The sequence below is a fragment of the Cyprinus carpio genome, chromosome A7, assembly GCF_018340385.1.
Source record: "Cyprinus carpio isolate SPL01 chromosome A7, ASM1834038v1, whole genome shotgun sequence".
NCBI lineage: Eukaryota > Metazoa > Chordata > Actinopteri > Cypriniformes > Cyprinidae > Cyprinus > Cyprinus carpio.
Genome location: NC_056578.1, coordinates 22,794,144 through 22,816,306, shown reverse-complemented (window position 1 = coordinate 22,816,306; position 22,163 = coordinate 22,794,144). Strand labels below are relative to the sequence as shown.

The following is a 22,163-nucleotide window of genomic DNA, read 5'->3' as shown; positions in this document are numbered from 1 at the left end:
AGCAACAGTCCAGTGCTGCTTCTCTGTGGGGAATGCGGCACCTGTAGCCCATTTCCTGCACACGCCTGTGCACGGTGGCTCTGGATGTTTCTACTCCAGACTCAGTCCACTGCTTCCACAGGTCCCCCAAGGTCTGGAATCGGTCCTTCTCCACAATCTTCCTCAGGGTCCGGTCACCTCTTCTCGTTGTGCAGCGTTTTTTTTGCCACACTTTTTCCTTCCCACAGACTTCCCACTGAGGTGCCTTGATACAGCACTCTGGGAACAGCCTATTCGTTCAGAAATTTCTTTCTGTGTCTTACCCTCTCGCTTGAGGGTGTCAATGATGGCCTTCTGGACAGCAGTCAGGTCGGCAGTCTTACCCATGATTGCGGTTTTGAGTAATGAACCAGGCTGGGAGTTTTTTAAAAGCCTCAGGAATCTTTTGCAGGTGTTTAGAGTTAATTAGTTGATTCAGATGATTAGGTTAATAGCTCGTTTAGAGAACCTTTTCATGATATGCTAATTTTTTGAGATAGGAATTTTGGGTTTTCATGAGCTGTATGCCAAAATCATCAGTATTAAAAATAAAAGACCTGAAATATTTCAGTTGGTGTGCAATGAATCTAAAATATATGAAAGTTTAATTTTTATCATTACATTATGGAAAATAATGAACTTTTATCACAATATGCAAATTTTTTGAGAAGGACCTGTACATAAAATATATTAGAATACAAAACAGTTATTTTACAATTATAAGAATATTTCAAAGTATACTTTTTATTTAATAGCTATATATGAATAGCTTTATTTTGAGTACTAATAAAAATGACTTTATTACAGTAATGAGAATCATCAAAAAATGTTTGGTTTTAAGGACATTTTTGCTAACATCCGTATGCTAATCAGTGTTGGTACTGTACTGTGCCACTTCATCTAAAATCTTAGTCAAAACCACTCTTCTAATGCAATAAATTGATTATATTGTTATCTTCAAATTGTAGGCCTAAACATTGCATCACTTGTTTAAAAATAGACTATCAGTCTGAGAAGGGGAATGAACTGTTCTCTGTTCTGCTGCCTCTGATTTATGCATCTTTTAGCTGGGTTGCAGTGTGTGTACAACAGTGAGTCAGTGTGTTAGTCATCACTCAGGGAGGTTTTTTTTGGTGGTGGGGGGGGGGTTAAAACATTGTTCTGGATAGTTCTTGTTTCAGACAAGCACTCCTATCACAATATGACACTGCTACAAATGTAGTTCCATAAAGGGATGGACATTTGTGTATTTGTACGCACATGCGGGTGCTGTGACAAAATGAGAGAGAGATACTAGGAATACTGTAACATTTAAACAACATTATGCCGTGAACTAAATGCAGTTTGAGATTTCTCTAGATGCAGATGAGATTTCTTGCAAATCTGTTAGTAGCCTGGAGATATTTGCACAAAATCACAATCATACAGAAATACCATAGAAATACTGCTAGTTATCTGGGTTGAACGGTTTGTTTTGTTATGTGGAAATGAAGCAGAGGAAAATTCAATGAAATTCAGTGAAGAAATAGAGATAAAATGTTATTGTAAATGTTAATTGACCGTAATATAAGAATGTATATTACCGTATTATATGAAATGCTTGCAAATGCATGAACCTATAACTAAAAGTCTATAAAGTATGGGTTGAATGTGCACTAGCATAGTTGTGTTTAGTGTGTATTGAGATAAATGTAAGCACTAAATTAAGGGTGGTAAAATTAGTGAAGCCATATTTAGTGTGCATTAGAGTAACACTGAGCTGTTTGCCACCTACAGTGCCTACTGTGACTGTGTGGGAACACTTATCGGGTTTGATTCATCCAGAGCAGAGTGAGCCAGAGCCAGAAGAAGAGTGACAGAAGACAGACAAATGTGGAATCATCAACTGTATAGAATCATCTCTCAAGATTTACAATTTGGTTCATGTGTTCATGTGTTTGTGTATTAATAATTCAGCAAAACATTGGAAGAATACAGCAAGATTTCTGAACTCATGAAGAAATCCTTTTTATCGACTTTACCGTTTTGCTTTCAATAGACTGAGAGAAAAATGCATTTGACAGAAAATCCATGTTTGCTGAAATGTCACCATATATTTGTGATTTTCATAGTGTGCATATATCTGGTTGTCTATTATGATGTTGATTTATGGTGTATGGGGTGGTTTTGTGTGCCTGATTTGTGCCTGAGTTTTGTTACTGTGTGTGTGTGTGTTCAGTATGATCATTTAAATGTAATCATCAGCAGGACAGAGCCAGATCAGACTCAGAGGTCACAGGATGCACTGTGAGGGGGTGACCTTTTCATGTGTGTGATCCTGACATTTTCCTATGACGCCTGTGAGAACAGTGAAGTTTGATAAACACACACACCACCTGAGGCAGATCTGAATGATTCTCACATAAACATGAAATATTCTAATGTGACTCTGTTACAGGAGGAGATTGGATATATCCCAGAACCAAAGGGACAGGTGACTCATCTTACAGACCTCAGGGACAGAAACATCATTTGTTAAAAACATTCCAATCGCCTGATCACCCTTTATATATTATAATTAAGAATACATATATATGCATGCATATATACATAAATTGTCAGTTAATTTTATATTTACATAATTTTTCAAGTGACAAATATTTATATTAAAATTCTATTTGTTTTACATATTTTAATTAGATCTTTTATTATTTTATAAACACACACACACACACACACACACACACACACACACACATATATAATGCCCTACATAGTCATTTATTGTTATAAATACATATATATGTTTTACCATCACAGAAATAAGTTACATTTTTAGATGGATAGATAGATAGATAGATAGATAGATAGATAGATAGATAGATAGATAGATAGATAGATAGATAGATAGATAGATGGATAGATGGATAGATGGATAGATAGATAGATGGATAGATAGATAGTTTGTCTTCAGAGAATTATGTGTGTGTGCTTTCAGCTGGAGTGAATTCCCTCGTCTGTCCCTATTCTTCTGTCTCAGATGCACACCTTACATACCCTCTCCTTCTCTCACTCGCGTTCTGTGTCTTTTATTCTCTGAGGTTTACTGGTTATTTCAGTCAAAAGCCAAAATGAGACGCTTTAGGCAGCAACCCCAGAAGCAGCCAGCAATAAGAGGGATATTTATATCAATGCATGGGGTCAGTGTGTCTGCCTGTCTGAAAGAAAGAGAGAAGGGTGTGTCTACTCTCTGCTCCCACAGTCCTGTTCAGCAGCTGCACACTCTTCTGAGACTGGAGAACAGAGCACACGGCCGCATGGTTCTGATGTGGTGGTGGTGTGTGTGTGTTTGTGTGAGTGTGGGTGGTGTGGGGGGATAATAGCAGAAGACTGGGGGTCTGGTCTGCATGAGGAGGGTGAAACCCCCACTGAAGTAGCAGTGCAAACTGACCCAGAAGCAGTCCACTTCACTCTGAGCTCTGTCATTTTCCTAAGTGATTCACGAACCACACTGTCCACCAAACCATGAGAATAATCCTTAAAATAATAAAGCTACAGCTACCTTTGTAATCAAGGCATTGTGTTCCATTCCTCTTTTAGTTCAGTGATAGTTTTTTCCCTTCATTTCTCAATGTGAGGAAAGTGGTGTCTGGATTTTCCAGGTTTCTGTCTAGTTTAACTGGACATCACTAGGTACAGTACGGTGTAATATGACAATTTAACTGCTGTCAAATCATATATTAATCTCTTCCAAAATTGTCTGCGGTAACATAAAATTGTAGAAATTATTTGTACTTGAAACAGCATATGAACATAACAAACTCAATTACTGATCATAAGCATAAAAACTAGATATGCAGTCTTTATAAAAGTGCACAATTACAAACGGATTATAACTGATGTGATTATAGTAATTACAAGTGTTTTGAGTTACAAAAGTTACAATAAATTTGTTGCCATGACAAAGCCAACATACCACTATTATACAAACTTCAAATCTCTCAATGCAATGCAATAAATATTCAAACCACATAAGACCTAAGTTATTTTCAACCTCCATAAATTTTTGACTTTTAGTCAAGGCTGCTTTCCAATTCTTAAAATGGTAAAAAAAAATTTTTTATAAATAAACAGCTTGGTTTATACCTCTTTTGCCTGCACACCAATTGGACCACATAATGACCAGCAGCTAATGTTATTTAGCCTCCCAGAAGCATTCAATAACATGTGTAAAATTGCAGTGTGCTGTGAGGAAACACTCCAGTTCATCAATTCATCTATAATCACAAATAAACTCCTCTGCAAATGGTGTGAAGGGTTTTATTTTTTATTTGAAGTCTTGTCTGATCTGGTTTCTTCATCAGTGTGCTGCAAACAAATGTAGATGAACTCAGCACGAGTCTGGGCAGCATTTAGGAACAGATGGAGAGATGACTAGTAATAAAGCTATCAGATCTCTTTAGACACACGCACACACACACAAACTGCACAGATGTACCTGATCATTCTGCAATGTTATGATTCAGACTTTCCCTCTTCTTTTCAGGACGGTATGCTACAGTGCCATTTGTGTGAGGCTGTGTATGATTACTCCCAGGATAGCAAACATCACTCACAAAGTGTGCCTGTTAAGTGCTGTACAATAACACACATCATACACACACAATCTATACCAGTAGCCCCTACTGTATGTTAGCACACACTGACATGATTCAGTGTGTCAGCACTGTTAAATGAGTAAGAAATGACCCCCACAAGAGAGATCCGTGGCCTTACTGAGGAAGACTCACTGTATATTCCTCAGGGATGCCTAGAGCTCTGTCCAAGTCATCAGGACTGCTCCACTGTTCTTATTATGGTCATTTTATTCATAAATCAAAAGGACTGGAAAAATTCATTATTTCTAGAAATACTGCAAAGTAATAAGTTTATTTTCTAATGCAGATTGCATGCAGAAAGTTAAGTAGGGTCAACTATACAGGCACAGTTTAGGCCGAGACTAGTGCCAAAATATCTGTACTAAGCAAACTACAAACACACACAGACACCTAGATATGTACATACAAGCACTAATGGAAAAAAGAATAGACCTATAAGTGAATGTGAAGAAGGGATACCATTCGTTCTAGCTCAAACATGCATGTGATGTGTCTGTTTCCATGTGAATTCAAATGATTTCACATTCTGGGGTTTTTGTATGTTATTCAAAAACCACTTCACAGCAGCCTTTTCTGTTTGAGTTTCAAACATATGGCTTGTGAAGTGTTCTGCTATTGGGATTACTCTTCATTAAGTCTGTTGCAAACATTAAAAATGAAATATGAGCAATTTAATTTTGCTCTAATTCGCACAATTTACACTGGAAAGTCTCTGGGGAATTGCTGGCACTTGCGCTGCTAAGAATCCTGTCAGCTACAGTTTTAAAACTGTTCTGTGGGAGGCAAATTCGTGCATTGACATAGTAGAGTTTATGCAGAACTATTTCCATAGTCCAACCATTTAGTGTAATAATCCACGGGGTAAAAGAAAATAAGATTTTTAGATTAAGTAAATAATTGGTAAAAAAAAAAAATTGTTTTGGGCGAAATCTGGTAAAAATATAACAAAAGGTTTACTTAATTATTATAGTTCTTCCATTCAGAAGTAGTTTTTATTCATTTATTTTATTCAGCAGTACACACTTCAGTCTCCATCTATATTTCTTAAAGAAAAGGTGGTGAAGCATATCATGAGTCATTTAAAACTACATGAATAGAAGCAAGGTGTATAAAATTCTTGACAACTTAAAATATTTTGAGCTTTCTGCATAACATTTATGGTTCAAGAAAAAAAGTACTTGTATGCTTAGAATAATTAAGTACAGTGAGTAAAGAAAAGAATCACCCCCTTGAAAATAATCACATTTTGTTGCTTTGCAGCCTGAAATAAAGACAGACATTTTTTTGTTTTATCCAGCTGTATTTACTCAGTGCAACTTATAACATCCAAGTGAAAGATATAACACCAACATGTCAGAAAAAACAAAAACAGAATCACTGAGTTGGAAAAAGGATAATTTCCTCCGAAAAATGACTTGTAAATGCAATCAGGTGTAGCTAATCACCTTCTCAATGGCACATTAAGCCATTTGACTTCCAACTGTGTTCAGCCGTGGTCATTTTGATGAGCTCCGTATGAAAAGAGCTTTCCTGGAGCATTTCAGTCCTTGGTAGTGCAGCTGAAGCAAACGATCAGCTATGGGTGGCAAGGCAAGGTCAAAAGATCTCTGGCATAAAGTTGTGGACAGACAAAAGTCAGGAGATGGATACAAAAAAAAATTCAAAGGCTTTATCAATGCCTAGAAGCACAGTGAGGTCTACTATTAAGAAGTGGAGGGTATCTGGTACAACACAGACCCTCCCTGGATGATGGATCAGGACGTCACTCCAAACTGGATGAAAGAGCCGTGAGGAAACTGGTCAGAGAGGCGACCAAGAGGCCTACTCCAACTCTGAAGCAGCTGCAGGAATTTATGACAAAGAGTGATCACTGTGTGCGTGCGACAACAATATCACAAATTCTCCACAGATGTGGCTTGTATGGTAAGGTTCAAGAAAAAAAGCTACTCATCAAGAAAGGCCACATGCAGTCACGAGTTACAACTGAGCTCTGCAAAAACGCACCATCATTACTCCAATAAAGAATAGACTAAAAATGAATTATTTGGCCTCAATACCAAATGATACTGTATGTCTGGTAGAAATCCAGTCCAGCTCACCATCCAAATAACAGCATTCCTCCAGTAAAGCATGGAGGTGATGATATTCTGTTATGAGGGTGTTTCTCTGCAGCAGGGACTGGAGCACTTGTCAGGGTAGAAGGAAAAATGAATGGATCAAAATACCGTCAGATTCTTGAGGAAAATCGGCTGCCCTCTGCCAGAAAGCTATCAATGGGGAGTAAATGTATCTTCCAACATGAGAATAACCCAAAGCACACAGCAAAACTGAGCACACAGTGGTTGAAGGAGAAAAAGGTGAATGTCCTTGCATGGCCTGATCAGAGCCCAGACTTAAACCTCACTGAAAATCCGTGGAATGACTTGAAGACTGCAGTCCACAAACACTCACCATCAAACTGAACTGAACTTGAGCAGTTCTGCAAAGAAGAGTGGACAAATATTGCAAAGTCTAGATGTGCAAATTTAGTAGAGACAGAGATATATCCCAACAGACTATAAGCTCTAATTAAAGCAGAAGGTGGTTCAACAAAATACTGACACAAGGGGGTGTTACTTTTTCCCCACTCAATGATTCTGTTTTTTGTTTTTTTTTAGACATGTTGATGTTATATCTTTCATGTTTCATGAGTAAATACAGCTGGATAAAACAAAAACTGTATCCGTCTTCATTTCAGGCTGCAAAGCAAGCAAATATGATTATTTTAAAGGGAAATATGATTATTTTAAAGGGTGATTCTTTTCTATACCCACTGTAAATTAATTCAACTCAATAAAGCTATCCAAACTGTTTCCTTAATATTTGACAGTGCAACTTATCACCATTCATTCTTGTTTTCTTTTTTTACTTTCCTAACTGTTACAGCTTTATTTCTTATCCAGCAATCATGACAAAATACACTACAAGTCTTACTTCAACTAAAAAGAGAGCATATAAAAGCAAGCAAGCAGGCAGACAGTGATTACTGGGTATATAAAAGACAGAAACATACAGTATGCAAAAAGGGCCCTGTGGTAAGGAAGATGGAAGGAAACCATCTCTTTTCCTAATTCTATCTCTCCTTTTTATCTGTGTGTAGTAAGGTCAGAGGGTTTGGGTCAGCCAATGGAGTTCAGAGTGAAGGATGTGGTCATCCTGATGAGAGGTTTAAGGCAGCAGTGGTTCAGCTATAGCTTCAGCATAGATGTCAGATCACAGCACTCTCAGCAGCTGAACACAGCTTTGCTTACTCTGTGCCACTCAAACTAACACCACACACAGTGGTAGTGGTAAAGCATAGCTTTACTGAGTTTGCCCGTCATGATGCTGAGTTTATTGAGTTGAACTTACAATAGGGCTAGGCAGGGCTGAAGCCCCGGGGCCCGAGCAAGGAGGGGGCCCGTGATTGGCTGTGGAGTAGATTGACTGGCCATCGGTAGCGCTGATCGTTAAAGCCCCACCACGCCCTCCACGTATTAGCACTATTAATTAGTGGAGCTTTTCCGTAAATTCCATGCATTACCATTAGAGATCAAAATGTCACGTTTGATTTTGGTTCACCAATCAAATGCATTTATGTGAGAGAGGAGATCAAAAAAGAAAAAAAATACTTTAAAGATAAACAGCAGATAAAACATGATTTAGTTTTACTAAAGCTGATGATGAAGTGGACCGGGCACATGGAGCAGATAAAAACACAGCTTCATCGTCCCCACAGATTTTAGGTTAGTTTGATTATTAACTTGATGGATGTATATTGCTTTTTTTGTGTGTTTGAATCATAGACTGTATAAAAACATGGATGTAGTGTGTTTGACGTAACCCATAGATTCCTGAAGAGTGTTTTCGAAGTGCAAAATGAGCGGATCAGGCTGTCGCCATCTTGGTAGCGCGTCACCGCGCATCTTTCCCAGATAATCGAAAATGGGCAAAAAGGCGGGAGATGGTTGCTGAAGCCACGCCCACCTAGCGTGACAGCAGTGTCAGCAGCGGCAATCCACCTGTCACTCAAGTGGCCACTCCCTTAATTATGCAGAACTTTTAGGCTTAATATAATTTAAATGGATTAGTTATAAAAAAAAATTCACCCCCCTCACAGTTGTCATGAAGGGCAAAATTAGCTATATAGACCAAAATAATTTTTTGTATCAGGCTGTGAACATGTTTTTTTCTGCTGTAAAGTTGGACATTTTAACATGGGGAGTCTATGGGATTGACTCCCTTTTGCAGCCAGCCTCAAGTAGCCTTGACACTTTTATTTACTTGGGAGTCTATGGGAGAGTCTCAAGCTTCCCTGTTTTCATCCAAAATATCTTAAATTGTGTTCCGAAGACGAATGAAGCTTTTACAGGTTTGAAACGACATGGGTTTAAATTACAAACAACAAAAATTTCACCATTGTTTTAATCATACCTATAAAACAGTTTCAGCCTGATGCGTGCGTGCTAATAAAGTGCCTGAATTAACTTGAGTTCTTTTTCGCACCTTGTGCTTAAACGTTCAAATACACATAGTTATGTGTCAAAATTGTGAGTATCCTCGTAAACACAGTCATTTGTGTCTTAAATGAACGTTAATAGTTAAAAGATAAAACTTATAGTATAGTTATAGTATAGTGTATAGTAGTAGGCTTAGGCTATATGAGAACCTGGCATTATGATGATTTCTTGAAAGGATAGTTCACCCAAAAATTATAATACTGTCATCATTTATACTCAGCCTCAAGTTGTTCTATATCTGTATGAATTTCTTTGTTCTCCTCAACATACAAGAAGATGTCTGTCTGACCAACTGAGATTTTCAGCACACCGTGAGTGTATATAGTACTGTTTATATGAGCACTGTTTTCTGTTTGCTTTTCGGATCTAGAAATGGTGACGTCACATCAAACCTAAGTCAGATAAATAGAAATGAATACATTAGAATAAAATAGAATAGAAAAAAGTAGAATATTTATTACCACACAGACAGTGGCAAAAAAATTGAATGTGGTACACTACCATTCAAAACTTTGGGGTTGGTAAGATTTCTTTAGAAGAAGTCTCTTATGATCACCAAGGTTGCTTTTTTTAATTTAAGAATACAAATAAAAACAATAATATTGTGAGCTGTAATTAATAATAATTTAATTAATTACAGATTTGGTGCTCAAGGAACATTTCTTATTATTATCAATGTTAAAAACATTTTTTGTGGTAACTGATAAGTTTTTTAGTATTCTTTGATGACTAGAAATATAAATCTTTTGTAACATAAATGTCTTCACTGTGACTTTTGATCTGTTTAATGCATCTTTGCTGAAGAAAGGAACTAATTAAACCTTTCTGACCTCAAACTTTTCAATGGTGGAGCATTTTATACTGTACAACGCAATACAAAATACTCTGCAATTGTGACTGACCTTTATTGATCATGTGTTTCAGTATTTTGTTTGTTAGGGTGTCATGCGTCAACTACATAATGACAGTGTAAAATACACAGTTTGGGATGAGATGCTAAGCACCTTATCATGTGTCCTTTCATTAACTCTGAGAGTCTCCTTTGCTCTTTACTTTATGTAAACACATGTTGACAAAAAGAATGTCTGACTCCGTCTCTGGCAGCGTGGGACTCCTGGATAAACTCCTGGATAAAGTCTTGATTAGTTCAGTCACCTCGGTGCAGAAATCCATTTTCATACTTTATCAATGTTTTTCACAAAGATCACAGACGCAGCAGCCAATCACAATCAGCAATGAGGTCCAATGACACAAGAGCTGAAGAGGATGAGTCACTGACTGCCAACTGATATTTCATTGTGTTAGATGAAATAAAAAAAGATAAACAGCAGAAGCTACTGAGGATTCTGATGATTCTGATGGCTGCCATCATGCACTGCTGTGCAATGGATAGTAGGGTCGAGGACCTTAGCAAGCATTGTGTATTCCAAGCTACTTGTGCACTTTGAGTCTCCTAGGAATGTCTATGTTTAGTAAATGCAATCAATCAGTATTCATGCATATCCCAAAATAGTAAACAACTACTTTCACTGACCTCACTCCCGGAAATGTTGTGTTGTATATAAGATCGATGCCACACAGGCCTCCTCAGCTCATTGTGCCTCCAAACAAAGAGTGCTAGGAAAAGGAACAGGGAAACATCAGGAAATAGCTCTGTAATTAAACACACAGAAAGCACCGATACAATTACATTCATTAGAACATCAATAGTGTGTTCTTTCATCTGATGTATTAATTTCAACTGCTTTAGCATGTTATGCTTGCAATGACTCGACACTGATGTCACGCTCCTGTTCTGTATTTCATTATTAAATGGATATAAGAATTTTGAGGCTTGTACTTCTTGTTCTTTTCATGCGGCGGGATAATTCAAAGCGAACTGCGGTGACTCAGTGGTGCTGATGACAGAGAGTGTGGACCAGTTTAGGAGGCAAGGGCCTAGAAAAGAAAACGGTGCTGAGAGAGCAGGAGCGATCGCTCACAAACACAGCGCTCTGTCTCCCCCTACCGCCCACGTCACGCGACCGGTGCCACAAAAAACAAAACAAAACTGGTCACAACATTTTTGGCAATGTTGACAGATAAATAAATAAAAGTAACTGTGGGTAAATTCGTTTGCATTCACTAATCACTCTTTATATAAGATTACACCATACAGAACAATTTCACAGTATGCATAAAAAGTATATACTCCACATTAACTGAAATGTGTACAGTAGGCTGTATTTTGTGTAATGCATATCAGAGCATTTATACAAGACGGTCACTTAGCTACATCACCAGGAATATGCATGAAGCACGTGCAAAATTACTAGCAATAAAAATGGTTTGAAATGAATTATTAAAACACTTTTGTGTTTATCGCAATGTGAACGCTATGTTTGAATGTGTGTGAACAGCTCTAGCGGCTTTATTTGCGACGATTTAATAGGTTTACTTAAATTATCATGGATAAGACATTAAAAATAAAAATACCGTAAAGTACCGTGATTTTATTCAATACGTGAGCAAATCTCTTTTCTGTTGTCCTAACAATATCTCTGGCCCACACTGGATGCACATTATGGTAACTTCACTCAACATGAGTTTCGCTGAGTTTACATCCGGGACTTTTCCCTAGGCAATGGGGGCGCACTACATCCGTTCCTTAGGCAAAGTGAAATAAATTCGCCGCACCGTTACATAAACTAGTTCTCTTCTCCTAAGTGTTCTTTCGCACTCGGCAATAATTCTTTCGCCCCATTTAGCGACAATATTAGATTAATTTCCAACGTGACGAATAATGCGTTCTGTTGGACGAGTTATTTTGTGCGTTATACGGCCTGGTTTTGCTGTCCCATTATCTCTCCCCTGCGCGCATTGATACGCCGAGCGCACAAGCAGGGGGTGAATGGGATGGAAGAAGAGTTCTTGTTTTGTATATCAGTTTCTGTCTTTTTATGTATTTTTGGTTAAAAATCACGCGAACAAAGCGAAGATTCCTTCTGTTACACTGTTCAAAACTTTAAGGCGCTAAAGGGAGTAAATTCATCCGTGGGATAGTGTTTTAGTGGTGAAATGCTCGGCTGTTTGTAGCTATATATTTAAATAATTGGTGAGTGTGTGTGTAAGTGTATGAAGATCGGGGTCTGACTGCTGGAGGAGTGTGTACGAGGGTAAGTACACCTCGGTTTTTTCATCCTCATTTTGTGAACTTTTGGGAGCGGTGTCTTGGAGCTCTTTTCGCCTTCTTTCTGTGATTTTGTTAGCAGTGATTTGAGTGGATGTGAAGCGCAGAGCCAGCGCAGGGGGGTTTTGTTCATTTCTCTTTATTGTAGGAGTTGCGCGAGAGAGAGTGCGGCTGCAGTCAACGAAACGTTATAACTTACACCCGTTACACAATACCGCCTCGAACGGCACCGAAACACACTATAAACGACACTTGGTAGCAGAACTGCGCTAATATGGATGAAAATGTGATTCCAGCGCGTGCCGTAGTTTTCACACCATGCCGTGAAACAGTAATGGGATGCCATTATAAATGCACTTTGCGCTTATATTTCCATTCACAAGAGCGAGGGACGAGATCTCGAGCAATAAACCTGACAAAGTGTGTGTGTTTGTGTAGTCTTGGTGTGTTGAGCTCGTGCAGTGTTGAGCTACTAGTATTGTTAAGAGCCGCGAGGGCGACGAGACGCGTTATAATGAGAGATCTTCCCCAGTTCTTGTTCTCGGCACCACGCCTTGACATATCAGCACAAACGCGAGCTCGCTGTAATAAAGTCTCCTTGAATACATCCTCTGATAAGGTGGAGGAAAGTTGTAGGCCCGGTGTAGTGAGTTTGATGTGTGATTGTGTGAGTATATAAAGTGATGGTGCTGTTTCCGGTGTGGATGCGCTGGAACGCTAATGATGCTGATGCTGATGATGATGATGACCTTTCTCAAGCGTTCAGATGGCGACCGGGCGTCAAGAGCTCCTGTCTCACTCTCTCAGTGTGTCTCACAAGGTGGTGTCTTTTGTATTTTTTTTGTATTAGTACTGTTTTGGTTATTGGGCCTGGTAATGTATAGCCGTCAAACAGTATGGTTGTTCCTCATCACAATGACACCCTGGTTTTTTTTTTTTTTTTAGCTTGAAATCGCTACATGTGCCGCGTTATTAATGAACACAGGTTTCTCTTTTCAGTTATGTCATGTTTTATTCATGTGTTGCTATGCTCTTCCATTATCAACTATGTTGACTGTACAGCCATTTTTCTTCTCCACCTGCTTTTTCTGAGATTATTTTTTCCACCCATATTCAACCAGTAAAATACTATTTAATTGAGGTTTCTATCTGTGATGTGTAATGAATTCATTTAGTTATATTTTCCCAATGCATTATCAAATAATACAATTGCATGCTTTTTTTTTTTTTTTAATAATGCCTTTAGTTTTAGTTATATAGTTATATATACACTTTTGTATAGTGTGTAAATAACCTCGAGGTCAGTGCTGGTCTCACTGTATGCTGCCATCATGTTACTTTAACGTAAAGATGGTGAGTGATGGATGTGGTGGATGAGGTTTTTTTATACCAAGTCACTTGACCTGAGTGGTTTCAGGGCCCCCTTTTCAGTATTTTTCCGAGACATTAGGCCCACATATTCACTGCCCTCCCCCCACCTCTCAAATGTCTGTTTCCTCTAAGAAACAGAAACCATTTAAGGATTGAACTCGCAAGGTGTATTAATATACATGAAATATATGTCCATGCTCTTAGCAGTAAGGTGACTGTGTCCAATATAGTACAAACATGGAATGATTTTTTTTTCTCAGCTAAACTGATGCCTTAAATTTGTAATTAATAAAGTAAATGTTAGTTCTTAAACATGATTGTCTCAAGACCACTGGGATAGGCTTCAGCATCCATGGACAGTGGATGTTCTGAAGAGTTGTCTTATAAACAGATAGACTAATTGATGGAGTGATGCATTGCAGAGGTTACAAAGACTTCATTAAATGGAGTCCTGAATAAAAGTTGAGAAAGAGCATGTTCTTCTAAACCTGTACAACATAAGGCATCTAAGCAGACATTTACCTGACAATTTGGCGAATCCAGCATCCCTTTTTTGCCCCATCTCCATTTTGATTCTAATATTTCTGCCCTATATTAATAGAGTCCTGCAGTGATAATGTATTTTTGAAGGCCAACCCGGAAGTGAGCATCGCCCAATAGGATTTTTCCACTGGCTTTTGGAATATTGCAGAAAATAAGCTCTGTGACCAACAAAAGTTTGTCTTAGGGTGCTTTCACACTAGCACTTTTGATGGGCACCTGGGTTCGATTGACGTCAGAGTTTGGTTCGTTTGGATGATGTGAACACTGTCTTCCGAACTTGGGTGCGCACGCGCAAACTGTGCCCCGGTCCACTTAAAGGGATACTCCACCCCAAAATGAAAAATTTGTCATTAATCACTTACCCCCATAAATAACAGTGTCAATCGAACCTTTTATGGACCTTGACACTGTTATTTATTTGGCAGTCTATGGGAAAGTCTCAGGCCTCCAGGTTTTCACCCAAAATATCTTAAGTTGTGTTCCCAAGACGAACGGAGCTTTTACGGGTTTGGAACGACATGGGGGTAAGTGATTAATGACAAGAAGAATTGACAGAAGAATTTTTCAGTGGCAGTTTAACTAATAAAACCCTAATGTAAAGTGTGAACGAACAATAAAGAATCAAAACACTTTCAAACAATATCTAGGGCATGTTGTAGTCCAGCTTAAAATGTAAAGAAAGTTTGAAAATGAATAGCCTATTAAGTCTAAATATTTAAGATAAATGCAGATATATGAAATGTAAACAAAGCTTATCATTTTGAATATCAGTGACGTTGATAACATTAATCATTTTAAGCGGCTCATGTTGTTATGAAAACAGTCGCTTATTAGAATGATTGGGAAAGATCACGTAACACTTAAACAGCCTTCTGTCTGTACCGCCTTCATTCACATGCTTGTTTTCATCACTTTTGTTTTAATTCTCGGCACTGACTCGTTCGTTAAACTGAACATCCAATCAGAGCTCTCACTCTCGCCAACTGCCCCGACGTCCCTGACGCTGTTTCAACTGCCGCCGATGTGAACCTGACGAGAGCCGATGAGTGGAACACACCAAACAAACTAGCTTGACCATCGCTCGCCGTCGGCCCGATGATGGTAAACGGCCGATCGTCGGCTTGGTGTGTCCCGGGCTTCACGTGTATTTACGCTTTGGTTTGAAAGCAAACAGTGCATCGGCACAGCACGACGATGCTTTTCATACTTTCCTGTACCTTAACACTGTTATTTATTTGGCAGTCTATGGGACAGTCTCAAGCCTCCCGATTTTCATCTAAAATATCTTAAATTGTGTTCCGAAGACGAACTGAGCTTTTATGGGTTTGAAATGACATGGGGGTAAGTGATTAATGACAAAATTTTCATTTTGCGGTGGAGTAACCCTTTAACTAATGAGGTCTTATTGTAAAGTAATACCTATGGGTCTTTATAGGTCTTTTGCACTTGATATATTTTTCTTGTATTGCTTTATTGTATTTAAATATTCATTTATTTTTGTTATAAGAAAAAAGTTATTAAACCTGTTATACTTTATTATGACCACTTTTTAAAACTAAATTTCAATATCGTGATAATACCGTATACTGTGATAAAAGCATTAGCAATTAATCGCAACATGAAATTTGATACCGGCATGTCCCTATTCCTTTCATGAGTTCACATGTTGATATAATCCTTTATGATGATAAAGGTGAACAGACTGCTTTAAAGCGTCATATGATGCGATTTAAATTTTTCCTTTCTCTTTGGAGTGTTACAAGCTCTTGGAGCATAAAGAAGATCTGTAAAGTTGTAAAGACTAACGTCTCAAACCCAAAGAGATATTCTTTATAAAAGTTAAGTCAACCACGCCTACCTAAAACGCCTCGTTCTAACACGCCCCCACATGTCTACGTCACGATGTGGGAAGATTTGCATAATGCCGATCAAATGTTCACGCAAAGAAATAAGGCATAACTTTTATTCTCGCTCTTGCCGCAGCCACCATGTCACTGTGTGTTTCTTTGTGAAAGCGAAAGTATTTTGTTTGGCACTGTTCTGGAACATTCCAACTCAAATATTTAGATGTCTGCAGAACATTTTACGGAGGATGAGGACTGTTTCCTGGGAGAGTAGCCTTTAATGCCAGTGTCTGTTTCTATAAAGTGGAGCAATTCCAACTTTGCAAGGACAGTCTGTCGCTTCTGACTCACAGTTTGTAAGTACGTTTTCATGTTTATAGAATTTGCCACTGATGAAGCGAGATTTGAGCAGTGTAGAGTAGCGCTTGTTGTTTGTCATTTTTCCGATCACAAATGCAGACTTGGTTTTATGTTTATGCGGCGTGATATTTAACACAACGTGTAAAAATACAGTATTGTTCTTTTTAGCAACATCATATGACTCCTTTCATTTTTATTCTGGAATACATAAATAATACATGTTAATAGAGTACTGCAGGGATGATGTATTTTTGTAGACCAAAACCCGGAAACAAGTCAGCATTTTTTCCTTAAGTACACTCTCAGAAATAAAGGTACAGAAAAGTCAAAAAAAAGGTACAAATGCTCGTCGCTGGGGCAGTACCCCCAAGGGGAACAAACTTGTACCACATTAATGGGTACAAAGAAGTACCCCTACAGTTTGTGCCTTTTAGGTACAAATATGTACCTTTGAGGGTACAAATGGCTCATCGCTGGGGTGGTACCCCCAAGGTACAGCAATGGTACCCTTACCATAGGTACAGAGTTGTACCCTTTTATAATGTACCTTTTGAGAGACAATTTGGTACCTTAGCAATACATTTGTACCTTAATCCACTGGTACAAAAATGTACCCCATTAGATGGTACTAATTTGTTCTTGTTAGGGGTACCACCCCCAGCGACGATGCCATTCTACCTATAAAGTGGCAAAAAAGTCCTTGATAAATAGAAAAGAATGAGAGCAAAAGAAAGCAATGTTTTGTTTCCCACAATCAATGATTTAAAAGAAGTTAAACTGTACAAATTAAAATACTGGAAAGAGAATAACGACCGCACACACCACAATCTTCGTTTGCAATAAACTTTAATAAACAAAGTTTTTCACATTTAAAACAACTTTAACAGAGAATCACTTTATGAATGCATTACTTACTGCAGTGTAAGAACATAACATAGCATCATGCTTTATATTGACTAAAAGCTATTGTGAGTGTTCATTGTATGCTTAAAGGATTAGTTCACCCCCAAAATGAAAATTTCCTAATAATTTACTCAACCAATGCTATACAAGATATCCATGTCTTTCTTTCCTCAGTGGGAGAGAAATTATGTTTTTTGAGGAAAAAATTTCTGGATTTTTCTTCTAACAATGGAGTTCATTGGTTACCATCGTTTTTAAGTCCAAATCAATGCAGTTTCAAAAGTCTTTGAAGTGTTTAAACGGGCTGTACGCGATCACAGCTGAAGAAGGTTTTTATCTAGCGAAATGATAGGTCGTTTTAAAAAAAAATTATAATTTATACTTTTTACCTTCAATAGTTCAGATTGAGCTGATCAACAAATGGACAGGGAACTACGTCATCACGTTGAAAGGTCACGCCAGCACCAGCAGAAGTACCACCTCACTGTTTACAACGTGACCGTACGTAGGAGAATAGTTCAAATAGTATTGTTTGCCATATACATATATATATATATATATATATATATATATATATACACTATTCATATTCACTGAATACTATATGAATAACATTCTGATGAATATGAATAGTAGTTTAAATAGTATTGCCGGCGCCGGTGTGACCTTTCAACGTGATGACATAGTTCCCTGTCCGTTTGTTGATCAGCTCAATCCAAACTATTGAAGCATTGATTTAGACTTAAAAACAATTTTTTTTGAAAATGACCCACCGTTTCGCTAGATGACAACCTCTTCTTCAGATGTGATCGCGTACAGTCCGTTTAAACACTTCAAAGACTTTTGAAACTGCATTGATTTAGACTTAAAAACAATGGTAACCAATGAACTCCATTGTTAGAAGAAAAATCCAGAAATTTTTTCCTCAAAAAACATAATTTCTCTCCCACTGAGGAAAGAAAGTCATGGATATCTTGGATGGCATTTTCGCAATACATCGCAGGAGGAAGGTCAGAGTGTTCGTGTTTTTGGGTTGGTATTCAAGATTGAAAACAAAATATGAATAAAACGAGAAGATCATGGCTTCCTCTACCTTCATGCCTTCACACACCTCGACCCTGTCTACCTTCAGGGAACAGGAGCTTCATCCCTCAAATGTGGACTTCCAGTCTTCTTGGGTCACCTGGACAATTGGGTATGGTGTGTTGTGTTCACCCTGAAGAATACAGCAAAGTAGACATGGGGCAAACATGTGAATGTTCACAGTGCATTTTATGCAAACAACTCTAATCGTAGCTGTAACTCTATATTTACAGTAGGCATAATTGTCATTGCGTATGTATATGCAGCATGAGTCAAATACAATCTTCTGTTCGTGAACAGTTGTATTTCATTCATTAATCTGACTATACATCCGTACATTTAATTGCCATTTGCTCGTGTGATAGTAATATGCATCTTAGTATTATTTTAAGTAATAACTGATTCTATAAACAACTATAAAAGATACATTTCGGCTTTCTCTGGCTCCCTGCACAGGATGTAATTCGAAACCGGAAGTGTCTAACCGCACACTCGCTGGTCCAAAATCCAAAATGGCGGCCACGTGCAACTAGTCTATTCTAACCATAGACAGTAAAAGAAATGGACACAGCGACCCCGTTGGATTCAACGGAGACAAGTGAAGTCAATTAGAAGCTCACATTTTATGGACTCTCTATGGTCTTCTCCCTTGACTTCATGCCTCCACGTCCCCCCCGATAGCCTCATAGACAGTAAAAGATTGCCTGCGAGCTTCTCCTCCTGCCTATACAGTAATTTCTCTACTGTGCGACAGAGAGTCGCAGGTTATGACGCAATCGTTAGCCTATTTTTACAAAAACTGCTTCTACGGGGCCATAACGTAAGATACAAGGTAATAGGGCCTATTATACATTTTCGTGTTTCTTTAGAAATAATTAATGGACAAATGGAGTCTTTAAACGCCTCTGATGTAAAGTTATTCGCTGTCAAAGTGATGCCAAAATGAATGGGAGTCAATGGAATGCTAACAGCAGGTGGGGGTCCGCTAGCCAATGGCGGCGCCCAGGGATGCTTAAATAAAATATGAAACCCTGCCCCCCTGATTCTAACGTACACAACATAGCCGCCATCTTCTAACGTTAAACTGTGCTCCACGTGCACAAATGGAATCGAACATCATCCAACATCTTCAACTTATAAATATACAATACCCATACACTAAACACTTATATAATTGATTATCTACATAGCAGCAGCAGCAGCACTATTTGGGCATCAACTTAACTTTAACTCAACTTTTCAGTTGAGTACGTTGGCTGTTTGAGGAACTCAAGCTAGCTAACGATAGCTGTAGCCAACTCTAAGCTAGCTGGCAAACGTTAGCTAAGGTTATGCTTTTTTCTTTATAATCTTTACAACTAGCTACATATAACGAACGTTAGTGGCAACTTACAAATAAGTCCCGATATAATGTTAGTTCGATCTAACTGTCGCTAACATGCAGCCAACTTTAATCAGCCGCAAGTGTCACTTAAATGTAACTTTACGTTAGCTAACGACAGTATTACTCACCTCTGAATTTCTGTGCTTCAGCTTCTGTCATAGTTACACCACCTTCTGTCATGTTTGGATCAGCTCATCTGAGGATAAAGTTATTGAGCTGTCAAGCGTCCTGCAGGCTCCAGCGACCGCCGTGCCGAGTGAAATAAAGAGGCGTGACCACTGACCTAGAACACGAATAACGGCGCGAAAACACAGCCAGTCATAATATCAGACAGACCAACAACAGGATAATTTAACAATTTTCGCCATCTTATTCATCACTAAATTCACTTTTGAGAACGTTTTAGGCGAGAAAAGAACTGTTTAGATTTCGAATATAGGCAGTCTTGTGAAAATTGATGCCGAATTGACAATTTGCTTCAAAGTTTTCGGAGTTGAGAAGCTCCATGAAGTGAGGCGAAAGCCAGCAGGCGCCTGCCCCAGCCGCTAGCTCGTCGCTCGGCCAGTCCTGCTCAGAGACCCCGCTGTGAGCTGGAGGTCTCTCAGACCGGTCTCGTACATTAGAGGCTTTTATTTCGCCGTTGACGATTCGTTTGTTTACATGCTGTTCATGTAAACACTCAAATTCCATTCAAGCCATTGATGTACATCCAAGTTCACTCGACTACATACTCATGACGTCACATACATACTCACTATCAGTGAAACAGTACGAAATAAACTCAGAACACAGAATTAATGAATAAAGGAAGACATAAAACATGCAGAATAACACTATACTCGGTGCTTTATCTCCGCATCTCTGCATAATTTGCGGCGCGCGCGCGCTAATCACACCACATTTGCTAACAACGTGCGCAGCACAGATCGTTAACACTGTAAACAGTTTACAGTCTCGTATAGGAAACAATACAGTTAACAGTCCTTCTTATGAAGATCTAAAACAATGATGGTGTGCATTTTATACATTCGTTACCTGTAAAGGATGATATTAATCAACAAGTTTAAGCGATGCGATCATCAGCGTTGCTTTATCTTGAATGAAACGTATCGGAGAACTCCTTCTCTAAATGCGCGCAATGCCGCGCCCACGCCCGCACAACCAAGCACACATCCATCTTAACTATAATAATATATATTGAATTAATTTGAACCAATAGTGCTTATTATAGAACCCAAAATATATGCAACAATTATTTAAATGAAAACAATAATGATAATAATTATAAAAATCGAGTATAAATCTGTAAATAATCCCTTAGCAGAAACAAATGAAAATACTTACGAAAACTGATAGTGATAATAATTATGCACTTATCACAGAGGATTAGTTCAGCATACCACATTTACAAATTATGACAAAGGCTCTATCAGTCTTAGAAAAGGCACGCATAAGTAGCTGCTACACCAGAGGATTGTGTACCCTATAACTTGAAAAGTACTTCTTAGTACCCCACAGGAAGTGTACCCTTTGACTTGAATAAGGTACTTTTTTGTACCCTACAGGATGTGTACCCAAAAGGTACTTCTAAGTACCCAATGGGAATACGATAGGACCTTTAATGGTACATTTGTGAATGTTGTACCTTAACTATTACTTTATATGACAATGTACCTTTTCAAAGGGTACATATATGTACCTTTCTCCATGGATATTTCATTGTGTACCCCTTTTCTTTGGAAAGGTACTTTTTGGTACTCAGTTGGATACATGTTTGTTCCTTTGCTGGAACATTTGTGAAATTTGTACCTTAAAGTACTTAATTGTACCCTCACTGTACCTTTATTTCTGAGAGTGTAAGGTCTACTGTTGACACAAGCTCAAGATATTTTCCTGTTTAATTCTATGACAAAATACAACAGTAACACCCCTTCATAATGTTTTAAACCTTGTACTTGTCTTGAAAAAGTATAAGGTGGTTGCTAAATACGACTACAGACAGAGGTTGTTGGGGATATTAAATGCCATCACATCGAACGGATAAACTCATCTATTCATTAGTCCATTTTCACAGCCTCAATTTGTTTATAATCACACTTTTGCAAACTACTCTAACTCAGACTTTTCACGTTGCTCTTTGTATGGTTGTAAAATATATTCATTTATATATTTATTAATATACTATAAATTAAAATACATTTCTTTTAAATATATAGCACAGTAATGAGGCCGTAACATATGATAGATAAGACAACAAGAAAGGCTATTAAATGTGCAGTTTGTAGATCTTAGCGGCATCTAGCGGTGAGGTTG

General features: G+C 38.2%; 1 protein-coding gene and 2 long non-coding RNA genes across 8 annotated transcripts in view; 1 reads left to right on the top strand and 2 right to left on the bottom strand.

The window, feature by feature from the left end:
• Positions 1 to 10,540: 10,540 nt before the first annotated feature.
• Positions 10,541 to 11,195, bottom strand: LOC122145463. Its single transcript, XR_006160344.1, has 3 exons — positions 11,034 to 11,195; positions 10,728 to 10,810; positions 10,541 to 10,646 (listed from the first exon to the last, which is right to left on the bottom strand). It is a non-coding gene; the product is annotated as an uncharacterized LOC122145463 (long non-coding RNA).
• Positions 11,196 to 11,871: 676 nt separating this feature from the next.
• LOC109055197 (PHD finger protein 21A-like) overlaps positions 11,872 to 22,163 on the top strand; it is a 30,041-nt gene continuing 19,749 nt past the window's right edge. For 2 of the 6 annotated variants that reach the window (XM_042760416.1, XM_042760414.1), the window contains exon 1: positions 11,885 to 12,348. The gene's annotated coding sequence lies outside the window, so the exon portion shown is untranslated. Of the gene's footprint in view, positions 12,349 to 22,163 lie in introns of all 6 variants that reach the window. The other 4 variants (XR_006160464.1, XM_042760417.1, XM_042760418.1 and 1 more) reach the window with 4 other exon arrangements.
• Positions 18,397 to 20,993, bottom strand: LOC122145651. The gene is made up of 3 exons (XR_006160465.1): positions 20,886 to 20,993; positions 19,979 to 20,133; positions 18,397 to 18,599 (listed from the first exon to the last, which is right to left on the bottom strand). It is a non-coding gene; the product is annotated as an uncharacterized LOC122145651 (long non-coding RNA).